Source organism: Pongo abelii, chromosome 18 (genome assembly GCF_028885655.2).
Source record: "Pongo abelii isolate AG06213 chromosome 18, NHGRI_mPonAbe1-v2.0_pri, whole genome shotgun sequence".
Taxonomy (NCBI): Eukaryota; Metazoa; Chordata; class Mammalia; order Primates; family Hominidae; genus Pongo; species Pongo abelii.
The window spans coordinates 80,141,096-80,157,129 of NC_072003.2; the positions used below are offsets into that span (position 1 = coordinate 80,141,096).

The following is a 16,034-nucleotide window of genomic DNA, read 5'->3' on the forward strand; positions in this document are numbered from 1 at the left end:
CCTAATCAGCCCAGATCAACCCAAAATGCATAGCACAGAATTTACACAGAAGCACTTGGCAAATTGATATTCTTCTTCTTCTTTTAAATATAACACTCCAGGCAGCCACAGCTATCCTCTCAGAACCAATACCAAAGATGGAACTTGATCATTCATTCAACAAATGCTTATCAAGTGCTCATCACACGCCAGGCACTGCAGGAGACACCAGAGGTGCAATGGTCAATAAAAACAAATGTGGCCCTCATGCTCGTGAAGCACACAGTCCAGGGGGACAGCCAGCTTCCAATACATAATGTCACCAACCAACATTAATGGCAAACTGAGATAAGTGCTCTAGACAAAAGGAATGACGTTCACCACCGGTGCGTACAAGATAGCCAACCTGGTCTTGGCAGTCAGGGAAGGCTCCTTGGAGGAAGTGACATTCAGAATGGAAGGAAGAGCTGCCACTGATTGGAAGAGGGCATGCGGGAGGAGCTCAGGGAGAAGGCAGTTCCAGTTAGAGGGAAGAGAATGTGCAAATGCTCTGAACCAAGGAGGAGTGTGGTCAGTGGTCAGCGTGAGGAACAGAGAAAGGCCACGTGGCTGAAGCCAAGAGGGACTGGGGCACGTTGAGAGATGAGAGTAAGAAAACAGACTCTGCTGGGTCTCTATGGCAAGTTAAGAACCCTGATCTCATCCTGATCCTAAGTGCAAAATAAGCCACCCAGGGGTATGGCAGGCAGAGAAGTTGGCCAAGGTAGGGGCTCCCTGGTCCAGGCTTGACATGCTTATTGTCCAGCTAGGAGCTAGACCTCACTAGGTGAGTTCCTCGTGGGTAGATGCTCTGTTTGACTCATCCCAACAGCTCACCAGTGCTTCGTCTACGCTGACTTCAGGAAATGCTTTATTGCTCAGCCATCCCTCTGAGACGCAGGGTCCGGATCCGAAAGCCCACCAGGGCAGAAGGGAGCACCAAACATCCGGGATCAGAGCTGGCATCAGTTTCCTCTAGCAGGATGGCTGCTAACACCTCCTTTCAGCCTGGTTCTACTTTGCAGTCTTCCACAGGTAAGACCGTCCCTCAGGGTCAGGTGGCTGGGAAAGCGGGCACCTGTCTTCGCTCTGGCCAAAGGCCACTTTTGAAGAACTATGGGCAGATGCTAGAGTCCTAATGTCATCCAGATGCAAACTTACTGATCCCAAGAACTCCTCCACCTGCCAAGGCCTCTACAGGAACCCACTGCTTCCTTCTAGGGAGCCCATCTGCTTTTAGGAATGTTCTAGAAACTTTAGCCCAGCTGTAGAAGGCACACTGAGGGAATGCAGGCAGGTCCCCTGGCAGAATCTGTTCTTCCTATTCCAACAAAGATCTGTTGCAGGCCTTTGTGCTATTATGAATATTTTCCACATTTCTTTCAGTAGAACTGGCATTATTATAATCCAATGGTCAGCAAACGTTTTTGTGAAGGCCCAGATGGTAAATATTTTAGGCTCTGAAGGCCCCACGGTCTCTGTTGCAACTACTCAACTCTGCCCTTGTCATGCAAACACAGCCACAGACAATACATAAACAAATGTGGCTGTGTTCCAATAAAACTTTATTTATAAAAACAAATGGTGGGCCAGATTTGGCCTGTGGCCATAGTTCGCCAACCCCCATATTATAATTCCTCCATTCCACAGTTTATCTCTTCTTTTTATCCATAAACATCAAAAAATCTTTCTTCAAGTTATCCCATTTATTTACTAGGGGGGAAAAGCATATATTGAGCATCTACCATATGCTGGACACTCCAAGGCAGCAGAGGGGTGTAATCTGAACATCACAGACATGGTCCATGTTCTCATGGAACTTAGCATCCAGTGTGGAAGACTAATGGAAAAGTGTTCACTCTTCTCTACTCCACATCTTTCCCTCAAAATGACACCTAATCCCCAGCCAAGTGACTACATGCCAACATCAAAAGCTACTAAAAATTCTGCAAAACATTTTAAGAAGCATAAATCAATTACACCCATTAGCTGCCCCTTGGCTGCAGGCCAGTAACCTCTCGAGAACTTCAATAGGTTTGTGAAAAATGAGTTGCCCTCCACCCTCACACAAGAATGTGAGCTCAAAACCAGGAGGGCAATGCTGGACCCATCCGCTCAATGCTGGCAGTGAAGGGATCAAGCTCGGAAACAAGATAAACCTGAGCTTGAATCTAGGCCTCCACCCTATAAAACCATGATCAAACTATTTTTGCCTCTCTGAGCCCCACTTCTCCCATCTGAAGACTGGGAATCACGATCACATTGCTGCACGTTGCAGGGATCAAATAAGTTGATGTTTGGAAGGAATTCACGACTGAGGCTGGCTTCTGGTAAACAATTATCACTGAGTTACCACCAAGCCACTAGGGGTAGCCCCAGGGGAAACCATCCCCTCCTCCTGCACAAAAGTGATTAGCAAGGGTGCCAGAAATGCTCCACAAGTGTATAGGAAATGCCAAGAAGAATGAGGTTGAGTCCAGGGACCACCTGGAACATGGAAGACAAAGAGGAAGAAACAAAGGAAGTAGAGGCAGGTTTGGGGCTGCTGCCTCCCAGTCTACAAGGCAAGAGTACACAATGGAAAATCTTCATCACGGGAAGGCACAAGATAGGCCGGTCTCATTCATGAGAACAGGGGTAGATATTAGAAGACCTGGCTCTTCAGTTACACAGCCAAGTGACTCAGGTCAATCACACCTACAGACTTGTCTGCCTGCCCATAAAATAAAAGTCTTGAATGCAAGCAGACATTTTCCACCCATGTTCTGGGAAGCCCTACAGATTGATGAAGGCATCAGAGGATGTCGCCTCAGAGCATGGGGGTGCAGTGAACACCCCACATCCAACTCCCTGCACCCAGAGCCTGCCCCCTAGGATTCAGTATAGCCATTATGGTTCTACCTGGTATTACATTTCATGCTAAAAAAAGAAAATTTTTAGACAATAAAAATAAGTGAGAGCTGGGCACAGTGGCTTACACTGGTAATCTCAGCACTTCGGGAGGCCAAGATGACAGGACTGCTTGAGGCCAGGAGTTCAAGACCAGCCTGGTCAACACAGCGAGATCCCCATCGCTACAAAAAAAATTAATATAACTCATCCTGGGGCTGGCGTGTGTCTGTCCTATACTTGGGAGGCTAATGCAGGAGGCTCACTTGAACCTGGGAAATCAAAGCTGCAGTAAGCTATGATCGTACCACTGCACTCCAGCCTAGGCGACAGAGCGAGATGTTGTCTCAAAAAAAAGAAAAGAAGAAAGAATAAATGTGAAAAACCTTGAACAAGGCCATCCTTGTTCAAGATCCTTCCAGAGGGCTCCTTCTGGTTCAGTGACTGTAAATGCCCCTGAACATTTACAGAGCATCAAATGGGTCAGAACACGCAGCTTCTTTGGCTTGGCATCACCAAACTCCAGATGCTTTGGTGGTGTCTTTCTGAGAGTTCAGATCTAATGCTTAAGTCATAATCCCTTCCTAGTTTTTAACAGAATCTGTGTCTGTTTGTAAAAGTGTGGCCAAGTCCAGCATCCACAGAGGCAGCCTCATAAGTGAGGGGAATACAGTTTATCTGAACCCTGGCTCAGGTCAAGGGTTGGTGCTTCAAGTGGCCTGTAAGACAAGGGCACAAGTGTTTCATCACTGTACACTGGGAAAATTCCAGTAAGAGACGGTTGATGCCTCTTAAACCACAAGTTTTTTCTCTCCAGTAGCGTGTTGGGTTACTAAGGGTAGATCACCTTAAGTTTATCCAGAAAGAAAGGCAGGATGCTTTTTCTACAAGAAGGGCTCAGAGGATCACACTCCTTAGGGGTGGGGCAAAGATGATGCCCTTTACCCCTTCATGCCCCACAGGAGGTTGTAGAGGATGGTAGGTCTAAGGAAAAATCCAGGACTGGGATGGAAGGATAGGAGGAAACTCACATTTACTCAACAGGAAGTGGAGACGTCAAATCCATTATCTTCTCATATGGTTTGGCTGTGTCCCCACCCAAATCTCACCTTGAATTGTAATAATCCCCACGTGGCAAGGTCAGGGCCAGGTGGAGATAACTGAATCATGGGGGTGGGTTTTTCCCATACTCTTCTTGTGACAGTGAATAAGTCTCAGGAGATCTGATGGTTTTATAAAGGGCAGTTCCCCTGCACAAGCTCTCTTGCCTACCCCCATGTAAGACGTGACTTTGCTCCTCCTTGCCTTCTGCCATGATTGTGAGGCCTCCCCAGCCATGTAGAACTGTGAGGCCATTAAACCTCTTTCTTTTATAAATTACCCTGTCTCGGGTATGCTTTACTAGCAGTATGAGAATGAACTAACACATCTTGGTACAGCCACAGCCCTCCCTATTAAGAAGCCAACCCCATCCCATTTTGAGGATGAGGCTCAGAAAGGATTTCTGTCAAGGAGAAAACTCAACCTGTCCCACCTGACTGCAAAGGGCATCACTGTACCCAAGAGGCAATCAATAAATATCAGCTGGTAGTCAAATTTCCTTTTAAAAATGAACAAATAAATAAAAGACACAGGGTTTTGTTGTTTTTTTTTTTTGGGTTTTTTTTTGTACTTATATGTAGAAAGTACTAGAAGCTTATTGTGTAGTTCAAGTTGTTCTCAGTTCCAAAGCATAGAGATAGAGCGACAGGAATCTGGTAATGATGAAATCTTTATTACAAAGTTGCTCGATCCTCATAGAAAATATTTAAAGATATAAAAAATTGCTTATTATAAAGCAACATGAGGCAATTACCTATCTACATTCCGAAAATAAAAATGTTCTTCTGGCATCAGAGCTCCTGTTTGCCAATTGAACAGAAGCATAAGGCGCCAGTCAGACAAGAAGAAATACAAATAGAAAAGCACAGGCAGGACTGCCTTCTCCTGTTTTGAAAATACAAATTTGGCCACGCCTGGCAGCTCACGCCTATAATCCCAGCACTTTGGGAGGCCAAGGCGGGCAGATCACGAAGTCAACAAATCAAGACCACCCTGGCCAACATGGCGAAACCCCATCTCCACTACAAATACAAAAATTAGCTGGGTGTGGTGGCGTGCACCTGTAGCCCCAGCTACTCAGGAGACTGAGGAAAGAGAATCACTTGAACCCGGGAAGTGGAGGTTGCAGTGAGCCGAGATTGTGCCATTGCACTCCAGCCTAGGCAACACAGCAAGACTCCATTTCAAAAAAAAAGAAAACACAAATTTGTTCCAACACAATTTATATATTAGGGAATAATTTGAGCATAACGCAAATTTTGCATTTGCTTGTGCACAATTTCATCCACAAGAAGCACTAGATGAATGCAGAAAGCTAAAGCTGCACCTAACTAAACTGAGCCATGCAGGAATAAACAAGACACACACACACACACACACACACACACACACTCTTCCTCAAACACCCACGAGCTCCCCCAGTTCACCAAGAGAGAGTGTTCTAGACCACACTTGTGCACAACTTTCAGAAAAACCTATTTCACAACCCCACAATAATTACTAGCCCTTCTCACACCTACTTCCACAGGTCAACTTTCAGTCTTTTTTAAGGTAAAGTGCCACATTTATTGTAGGAATTATGGATTTCTTAACCTTCTTGCAAGTGCAAAACTGTACTACCATCCCTTTTTTCACTGAGCCACTGACAACGTTTTTGATTTCGTACCCCAATCCTACTTTTTCCGTAAGCCCTATTTTTTAATTACATGGTTATGGACAGCAGGCTGATTTTTTTTTTTAACACGGAGTTTCACTCTTTCGCCCAGCCTGGAGTGCAGTGGTGCTATCTCAGCTCACTGCAACCTCTGCCTTCCTGTTTCAAGTGATTCTCCTGCCTCAGCCTCCTGAGTAGCTGGGATTACAGGCATGTGCCACCACGCCTGGCTAATTTTTGTATTTTTAGTACAGACGGGGGTTTCGCCATGTTGACCAGGCTTGTCTCGAACTCCTGACCTCGTGATCCTCCCGCCTCGGCCTCTCAAAGCACTGGGATTACAGGCATGAGCCACCATGCCTGGCCTGGCAGGCTGATTTTTAAGAATGCTCAAGTCATATTACAGCAGAACTTACTGCTAAATGTTCTTCCATGGCTTATTTAATTTTGAGGAAATACACAGTACTACAAATTGGTACAACCCTTCCAGCAGTCACATAACAATATTTACCAAGTTATGTCCACATCTTTGAACCAAGTAATTCGAGAGAATTTACTCTAAGGACATAATAAGAAAACAGAAAGATGATGTGCACTAAAGTGTTGATTGTGACACTGACGTGGATGTGCGTGTGTTTGTGTGCATGTGTGCAAAGCCAGCAAACATTTTAACTGAAAAGGCTATGTAACCAAGTAGTAAATAACTATAGTATATTGTTCAGTGAATAGAAAATAAAAATGTGTGTAAACAGGTTAACTGTATGAAAACAAGGACACAGAGGACAATAATGATTTTAGTTGTATTGTCAGGATAGGATTGAAGGTGATCTATTGTACATCTTGAAAAAATTCCTTAATGTTATAATACTGCTTACACACACACACACACACACACACAGAACTGTGTTTAAATTTTTTTAAAAGCTAAGTCACCAAGAAGTGTTTTGAATATGCTAATTTTCAGTTTTGTTAAAAATCAGAAATAGTTCTTCACTGCATATCATATACCCAGCACAGTATTTATTTCGAGATGTGAAGGAAGTAATTTGAAATTTTAGTTTCATGAATACATATTTTTGTAACAGTACAAATCTGAATCCTGAACTACAGCTGGTAATCTTCAGTTTGTCACTAAAACTAATTTGCAGCCCTGCTGCTTGCTGTAAATATGGAAACAATAGTCCCTTTGCAACTCACAAACATGCAGGGCAAAACACACCAATGGAAAGTAAAGGTTGTGCTACGCGACTGGCAAACTGGACAGTGCTTGCACGCAGGCTGTGTTATTGGGTGAAAACCAGGTAGGAGGATTTGTTTCAAGCAGCGCTGTTACCAGGAAGACAACTTTCTGGACAAAGCAGATGGCCAACAAGAAGTGGGGCATTTTCATGTTAACAAAATCAACCGCCCAACAGATTCTGTGAACAATATGAAGTACGTATCTTGAACCATTTGTTTCAGAAGCTCTAAGTCAGCCCAATCTCCCAGGCAGGGAACCAGACGTTGACAGCTTGTGGAGGGCTGCGTGCACAACTGGGAGGGGGCAAAGGTGGGACTGCTTTGAGTGCTTAACAGAGAGTGCTGTTTTTATTAACACTTGAAGTTAATAAAAGAGTTGACATTTCCCGTACGCAAAAGCTTTCTCCTCCTCTGAACACGCAGGATGCAAAGTGGGAGACAGCTCAAGGTTTGGATCCTGACAGCCCTGGTTTTTAATTTGAGCTACATGCTGTGTGACCCACAGCAAAATCCTCTACCTCTCTGAGCCTTCATCTTCAGAAATGTAGGGATAACAGTCTGTCTCCAATGGTTGTTCTAAGGATTAAATGTCTGAAAAGGCAACACACCTGGCCCTAAGAGGCGCTTAATAAATACTCAGTAAATCTGAAGCATAGTGTTTCAAGGGACACTCCTGCTACCTGTACTCCCAATCCTGGGCCCTTGTCTGATGTACCCAGCAAGAGCATAATGCCCTGGCTGACCACATTCAGTATGGCACTGCGGAATAGAGACGTCAACAGGACCCTGAATTATCCATTATCCAACCGACAGGGGAGAAGGACACCTCACCTAACCCACTCCCACCATCCAAGCCATAAGTATGGGGGGATGAGGCTGGGAGGTACGAGGGACAGCAAGTTCTAAAATTTGTTCCTTCACATTAAAAAATATATATATATATATATGTGTGTGTGTGTGTATGTATATATGTGTGTATATATGTGTGTGTGTGTATATATATACATATATGCATATATATATCCAAACCACTGCTCACTGTGATTTAACTGAATGCAATTAAATTTGTGTATGTTTTAAAATAATGTCCAAAGAGTCCCTGAAATATAGCCACTTGATCACCCGAAGAACATGCATGAGACCCCCCAGTGCAAATTATCCCTGCCTGCTGTCCTTTGTGTACCCTTACAAGTCTCTCCTGGTCTATTCGTCAGTGTCACGACATTGCTGGTCCCTGGCTGCTCTCCATGTCGGCTGGACCTCACATCTCCCTGTTTCCTCACCACCACAGCAAGAAACTGAACCCTCTCAGACATGAATGAGGCAAAAATGAGCCCAACCCCAGCCCCAGAATGGGGCAGGGGCGTCTCCTTCCACCCTGTGGGAGAAGTGGGTGGCTGGAGGCAGAAGGAAGGAGTCCTCCATAGGTCTCTGTGAGGTGCTTGGAAAGGAAAACCAAACCACAATGGCCCCCAAAAGGTGCCTATGGGTAACACAGCCCTGAGCTACAGCGTACAGCTCTGGGATGAATGGGAAATGCATGGCTTAAAGACAATGCAGTCAACAAAAAGGACTGTGTCCCAATGCCATCAGACATAACATATCCGCTTCCTTTCATCTGATCTATGTAAGATGCATGACTGGCTCCGAATTTTATATCCCCTGGGTGTTGCAAGCTTAGTAAAGCCCAGCCCAAAGGGGTATCAGATTCCTTGACAGCAAATGTGGACTTCCTGCTAGTACCCAACAGAAGGGACAAGAGGAAGGAGGAGAGCCACACAGATGTCCAAAGTCAAATGCACTACAGGTCCAGGTTGTGGCTTCGCTCATTGTTTTCAGCTGTAGACAAGAGGTGTTCCAAGGTCCTCAGCAGCCCTGCTTACTTATACAAGAATATCCCTTCAGAGACTGCATTCCTTGAGGGTATGGCCCATGATCTGCTGCAGTCTATGGCTTTTTCTACCTCTCCTTCTGCTCATAATGCCCTGTGCAATGTCTGCTACACTGCAGGCATTTAATAAGTGCTAGGTGGCTGGAAAGATAAATGCACGGATAAATGTGTAGCTGGATGAAGTTACAAAACAAGCTATGACAGGCTCTGAGAACAGTGCATTGGGGGAGAAGTCTGCAATCATTCAAGAGACTCAATCAGATTGTCATGTGCCATTTGTAGACACACCTCCAGAAGACGGGTAGCATTTTTTAGTTAAATCAAATGGCCTTTCAGATGCACTGTCACCACAGCCATAGGTTACTGTTCAGGATGTTCCATTGGGATATTAAAGCTTAGCCCAGAGCACCAAAGGTCCCTCTGAACCTTTGATGAGCTCTAATCAAAGATTCCTCGGTGGCGGATGACGGGCCTCGACACAATCTTCTCTACCATCCTATGGCTGGGTGTGGGTATTTTGCACAGATGAACACATTAAGATCTCCTGTCTTCTAATAATGTAACCTTGCTCCGCTTCCCATCAACTGGTAGGGTCTATGCCCCCTCCCCTTGAACCTGGTGTACCTTTGAGACTGTCGCGGCCATAGGGAAGTGACCCTATGTGACTTCTGTGGCTATATCATAAAAGTGACATTCATTTCCACTCTGCTCTCCTGGGATGCCCATTCTTGGAACTCAGGAGCCATGCTGTGAGGAAGCCCAAGCAAGCCCTCATGGAGAGACTACATGCAGGTGTGCCAGCCGACAACATAGCTCAGGCCCCAGCCAAGAGCCAGGATCAAACAGCAGATGTCAAAGTGAATGTGCTTCCAGACGAGTCAGCTGCCAGCCTTCAGGTCTTCCCAGCAGAGGTGCCGAACACTGTGGAGGAGAAACAAGCCATTCCCACGTTCCCTGTCTAAATTCCTGACCCTCAGAACCTGTGAGCATTAAAAATTTTTTAACACCACTAATTTATAGGTGGTTTGGAATATTTATATATTCAAATATTAATTGGAATACTGGAACTTAAGCACTGTCCCAGTCTCACAACTCAGACCCCTTAGCTTGACCCTTGACACAAAGCTTCCATCCTGGTATCCCCTAAACTGCAGGGTGGAGGACCCTTTCCTCCTGTACCATCAGATACTTTTTAGGGTCTTACTACCTAACACCAATAAATCAACAACAACAAAAAAGCTACAAGAGAAGATTTTGAATATTCCCAACACAAAGAAATGATAAATGTTTGAGGTAAGGACATGTTAATTACCTTGATTTGATTGCTATACATTGTATACATATATAGAAATATCACTCTATATCCCACAAATATGTACAATTACTATATGCCAACTAAAAATAAAAGGGAAAAATAAAAAATTTTAAAAATAAATCAAGAGGCTGCTGCCCACCTGGCTGGTTACCCACCATTTATGCATCTGTTGTTGTGTCTCCTGCAATACATAAGACTTCCCTAAATTTGCCACAAGTTCTGGTTACCTCAATAAAGCCAATGACCCCTATCCCCGACCCTAGCTTTCTCTGCTCCTACCCCATAAAATCCCAGCATACCTTACATCAGTGCCATCCTGGAACCCTGACAAGAAATATCTCTGCATTCTACACTCAATCCAACTAGCTCCAAGGCTCCCGAGGTTGCTCAGTGACAGGATAAATTACCCAAAAATAAGCTACCAACGCATTTCACCAAAAGCTCCATTTTTGGAGATCAAATGAAAGGTGAGCATTTACAAAGCTACTTTAGTGGCCAGGCAGATTTCTCCGAGCAGGATCAATATGGTGTTTCCATCTGTCCCCCCAAGTAGGATGTAGTCAAAGCCTCAGACCATGACCAGAGCTGTGGAGTCACTCAAGATCAGGGACAGAATCCCCAGACAGAAACATCAACAGACACTGACAGGGTACTTAAGCTCATGCAAATGAGCGGACACTCTTACTCATCTGGAGGAGCAACCTGAGATGAGATCAAAGTAAGTGTAACTGCAGTACTGTACACAAGCAGAACTGCGACCCAAGCCATGGATTTAACAATGGCCATGTGGGTCAGATCAGCAAAGAGGAAGAAATGTTGTGTCTGGCTCAGGCCCTGACGTGGGCTCCACAGCACATGCTACAGTCCTGTGTCCTTGGCCCTGGCCTGAGGATTCAGGAATCCTTGTGGGACCCGGAGTCATGATCCCACCATAGTCGACAATGATTGAGGGCTCTGGAAGACCATAACCACCATCAATACCCCAACTAATCCAGTTATCCAAGGGGAGGAGCCATTCTGACAACCAGAGGGCCCTCATCCTTACCTCCACTTCCAAGACTTGCAATTTTACCTCCTGAATCTCTTTCCAAGACATTTACAGACACTCACGGTTCTCCAGTGGCACTGCCCTGCTGTGGGACACCAGCTCTCATAGCAGCCTCCAAAGGAAAATCCCTGCACCCCTCCGGCCTCCCTTTCCTCCACTCTCACATTGCCTCCAGAGGAATTTTTTTTCATAATGAAAATCTGATTGTGTCCCCAACTCCCTCTCCCTGTTTAAAACCCTCCACTGCTCAAATGAGAACATGTAAAACCCTTAAAATGGTCTATAAGCCCTGCACAGTTTGGCATCTACCTGCATTTCCTGCCCCTTCACCTTCCATCTCCTCCTCACTCTCTGCCCTGCAGCCACTCTATGGAATCATCCATGCCCCCAAACCTCACCTCAGTGCCTGGCCCTTGTGCCCTGGAAAGTCCTTTCATTCCCCATCCCTCTTCCTCTAACTCCTACCCATCCCTAGATGGAAGAAGAAGTAGATTCTAAGCCAGACTCCCTAAGCCCAAAACCCAGCTCTGTCGCTGACCTGTGGTTACGCCCTTGGGCAGAGGTCTAAATCTCTTTATGCCTCAGTTCCTCATGGGGATGATAATCATTCCTCCTTCATGGGATCATTATAAGGATGAAAAGTTAACCCATGCAAATCAGGTAAAAATAATTGTAACAAGGCTGGTACATAAAAGGAATTCAGTGACTGTTCACTCCTTATTCTTACCTCAGCTCAAATATCACTTCATCAAAGAGAAGCCTCCTCTGTGGCTCCCCACACTAAGATTCCTCATTAAATGCTATTTCCTTTGAAGTACTTACATCATAATTATACATCCTTTAGTGGGACTACTTGATTAATGTGTATCACAAGAGCAGGACACATGTCTGGTTTTGCTCACACTATTTTCCAAGACTTACCACAGCTCCTGACATACTGGATGACTAGGTAGATGAATGAGTGGGTGGGTGGATGGTTAGATGGGTGGGTGGGTAGGTCGATGGATGGATGGATGGATGGATGGATGAATGGATGGATAGCTGGATGAACAATGGGTGGGTGGATGGAGGGATGGATGGATGATAAATGGATGACTGGATGAATAGATGACTAAATGGATGATAATGGATGGACGACTGAATGGACAGATAGATGGATCAACAGATAGATGATGAATGGCTAGACGGGTGGATGGATGGATGGATGATAGATGGATGACTGGATGAATAGATGATTGGATGGATAACAGAGGGGTAAATGAATGAATGGATGGATATATTGATGGATGGATAATGGATGGATCGATGGATGGATGATAGATGGATGACTGGATGACCAGATGATTGGATGGATGATAATGGATGGGTGATTGAATGAATGGATGGATAGATGATGGATGGATGAATAGATGGATGACTGGATGAAGAGAATGATTGGATGGATGATAATGGAGGGCTGATTGAATGAATGGATGAATAGACGGATGAACGGATAGATGATGTATGTAATGTATGTATGGATGGATGAATGATTGGATGGATGGATGATTGAATGGACAGATGGATAGACAGATGAACGGATAGATGATGGATGGATGGGTGGATGGATGAGTGGATAGATGATGAGATGAATGGATGATTCAATTGATGGATGGATGGATGGATGGATTGATGGATGATTAAATTGATAAATGGATGGATGAATGATTGGGCTGACAAATGGATGCATGGATGAATGAATGGATGGATGGACTGGATGGATGGATGGATGGATGGATGGATGGATGGATGGATGGATGGATGGATGGACAGATGGACAGATGGAGACAGCCCTGCTGACACACAGTGTGGTGACTAGCCATTCTTACTATTCAAATTTAGGCCCAGCAGCTTCACCTTCAGGAGCTACCCAGAGTCCTAGACTGTCTTGTATGTCCTCTACGATGATCTTGAATATCACCAGTTCTCTTTCCTACATCATTACTATTCTTACAAAAAGATAGAAACACGGCTACAGGGGGCTGGATATCCTGGTGGCAATAAAGTAAGAAACTTCAAAGACAACATACTGAACACAGCCACTGCCACCAGGGAAGGCAGATGGAGATAGAGGTAACCTGAGCTGGGGCAAATGACAGCCCCCAGTCCTCTTCCCAAGATTCCACTAGGGTGAAGACTGCTTTACCTCTTTAGGAACCATGAAGAGAAAACCCCTGTGACAAACTGGAGACTGAACCAGACACCTTCTCCAGTCTCCTCCACGATCTGGGAGGCAACAAGTATTCATGAGATCTGCTAGGGGCATGGAGCAGTGAAGTGGACAGACAAGGCCTCTGTCCTTGGGAAGTTGGCCAGGATATGTAAAAGGCAGACAGGAAATAAATAATTAAAATAAATGATTAACTAATTGCATGTGTGCGAAGCAAATACTGAAGCCACGAGGACTCCCCATCATATGCTAGAAATTCCCTGGCATGCAAAATGTGACAAAGTTCCTAGAAAAGTTATCCCACATGGTTTGTGGAAGCAAAAGCAGGGCACACTGAGCAGGCATGTCTGTTTCTAATAAGTTTCTCCACTTGCAAGGTCAAGGATGCTGTGAGGCACATTCAATGTACATCTGCTGTCTGTCTCACGCTGGGTGCTTTCTCAAACAGTTACCAATCATCCTGACAAACCCAGGAGGGGCTATTATCTCCACTTTACAGATGTAGCAACTGAGGTTCAGAAGGGTTAAATCAGAGTCCAAAGGCCACAAGACCAAGCCAAGAACAAAACCCAAGACTGTCTCCCAAGCCCGTGCTCTTTCTGCTATACCAGGCTGCACAGGGAGTGAGAAGTGAATTTTGTTTTGTCTTCACACAAAATTGAAGGACTAATTTAAAATAAAATATTAATGTAAAATCTTCATTGTGAAAATCATCTTAAAATAAAATTCATGACTTGTTTAAAGATGGATGGCAAACTCACATAACAGTTAAAACTGAACTATTACCTTATGTGCACGATCCCATTTAATCCTCACATCAACCCACTGAAGGGGAGGTTAGGACTATCATACCTAATTTACAGGTGTGGAAACTGAGGCTGTGAGAATTAAAGTGCTCACCCTAACAGCCAAAAGTTGAACCCAAGCCTGCCCACTCTGATGCCTAAGATCTGCGTCACCTGGCTATATTAAAACAGAGCTGACTTACTGCTCCATGACAAGGCAGGCTGGATGGCAGCCAGGCTCAGGAGCTAGAATTGGCCACTATTGGAAAAGAACGCAGCTGAAGGAGCTGGAAGTCCAGTCTGGCAAGTGTAACCTGACACTCAAGGATACAGCAGCAGATGGTAGGTGGTGTCCCAACAGACACGTGGATAGTGAGATGGAGAACCCAGAACAATGGGCCAGAGGGCAGCATCCAGAAATCCTGCCCAGCAGCCACACCTTTGTTGGAGACAGAATCCCAGTCCCTAAAAGAGGTACTGACAAGAGCAGGGGAGGGCCTGGGGTCTAGAGACACAGGGAGGCCACTAAGCAGGTAAGGACTTAGAGCCAGGGAGCAACGTAGGGATCCAGAGAGCAGAACCAGGAAACCAGACAGAATTGTTCTTGGCAGTTAAGTCCAAAGTTGTCAGAACTAGGGCATGAATTCTGGGCTTGACGACTTAATGCTCCCAGAGAACTGGGCAGCAGCTCCTGAGATTCCCCAGGGACTCCTTGGAAGCGAACATTACTCATTCATTCCTTCAGCAAGTATTGAACACCTATTACGTGCCTGGCCAATGCAAAGCCCTAGAGATAGAGTGCTGAGCAAGACAGACACAGTCCCTGACCCCCGTGAATGCAAAGGCAATGTTTCTCAAACTGGAGCCTGAGGATCCCCAGAAGTACCTGTAAAACTGAAGATTCCCAGGCCCCAACAGAGGCTAGGAGCAGGAATCTATGTGGGCCTTGAGCAAGCCTTCTAACTGCTCAGTGCCTCCGTTTCCCCATTTGTAAACGGGACTAGGAACACGAATGGCCCACAAGTTGCTGTATTAAGTGATTGCACTCAGCACAGGGTAGGGGCTTGACACAAGCCAGGATCATCGTGATCTTTATCATTTTAATTTTCTGCATCACCAAGGAGGAATAGGGCTTCATTTTAACAAGACCCCTTGTCATTTGTGTGCACTAAATTTTGAGAATCACTAGATAATTTTCAGCTCTGCAGGCAGTTCCTGCTTCTATGACATGGGGCCTAGCCAACAACTTAGAATTGAGAAAAACAAGTATCTGTACCTTGGGTTGCCCAGAAGAAAACAAGGCCACCCAGGACCCCAATTCTGAACCCCTATGTCTTGTCCTCTCTCCTGTGAACCCAGACACAGTGACAGGAAACAAGGAGGCTGTCGCCACCAAGCTTCACACTATGCAGTCATGAAGACAGGAAGTGCCTTGTTCACAGCCCGTGTCTGTCCACGCAGGGATGATGACAGCAGAATCAGCCCAAGGGGGTACCAAAGACATTGTTGGGACCTGCCTTGGTTACCTGCTGTCCAACCCTGGCCCTCCCCTGGCATAGAGAGGCCAAAGGCCCTCCTCTGTACCCAAACCCTGATCATCTGGGAAGGGATTTAAATCTATCATTGATATTCCCTGTGGCTGGGTCATTTCCCAATAGTATCCCCTCTCCCATGCCTTGACACTGTAAAGCCACCAGCCTTTAGTGGTCGAGCAAATAATATTTAGGCAGAAACGGGCAAGTAGAGAATGAAAGTTGGAACATAAGAATTTGAGCCATCTCTCGGGCCCTGAAACTATACAATATCCACACAGATCCAGGAGGGGAACACTTGCTCAGAGGGCCCTTCTTTCAGTTCCCCTCATGACTCCCCTCTCTGTGGACAT

The 16,034-nt window shown here is 45.4% G+C and overlaps 1 protein-coding gene and 1 long non-coding RNA gene across 4 annotated transcripts in view; one reads left to right on the forward strand and one right to left on the reverse strand.

Moving 5' to 3' along the window:
• LOC129050848 (uncharacterized) overlaps nucleotides 1-9,803 on the forward strand; it is a 28,711-nt gene extending 18,908 nt beyond the window's left edge. Inside the window, exons 5-6 of one of the 2 annotated variants that reach the window (XR_010137797.1) lie at nucleotides 102-1,053; nucleotides 9,532-9,803. This is a non-coding gene — a long non-coding RNA (uncharacterized LOC129050848). The remainder of the gene's footprint in view (nucleotides 1-101; nucleotides 1,054-9,531) is intronic. The other variant, XR_008514704.1, reaches the window with a different exon arrangement.
• Nucleotides 1-16,034, reverse strand: part of CDYL2 (chromodomain Y like 2) — a 211,732-nt gene that overhangs the window by 104,937 nt on the left and 90,761 nt on the right. The gene's annotated exons all lie outside the window — the stretch shown is intronic.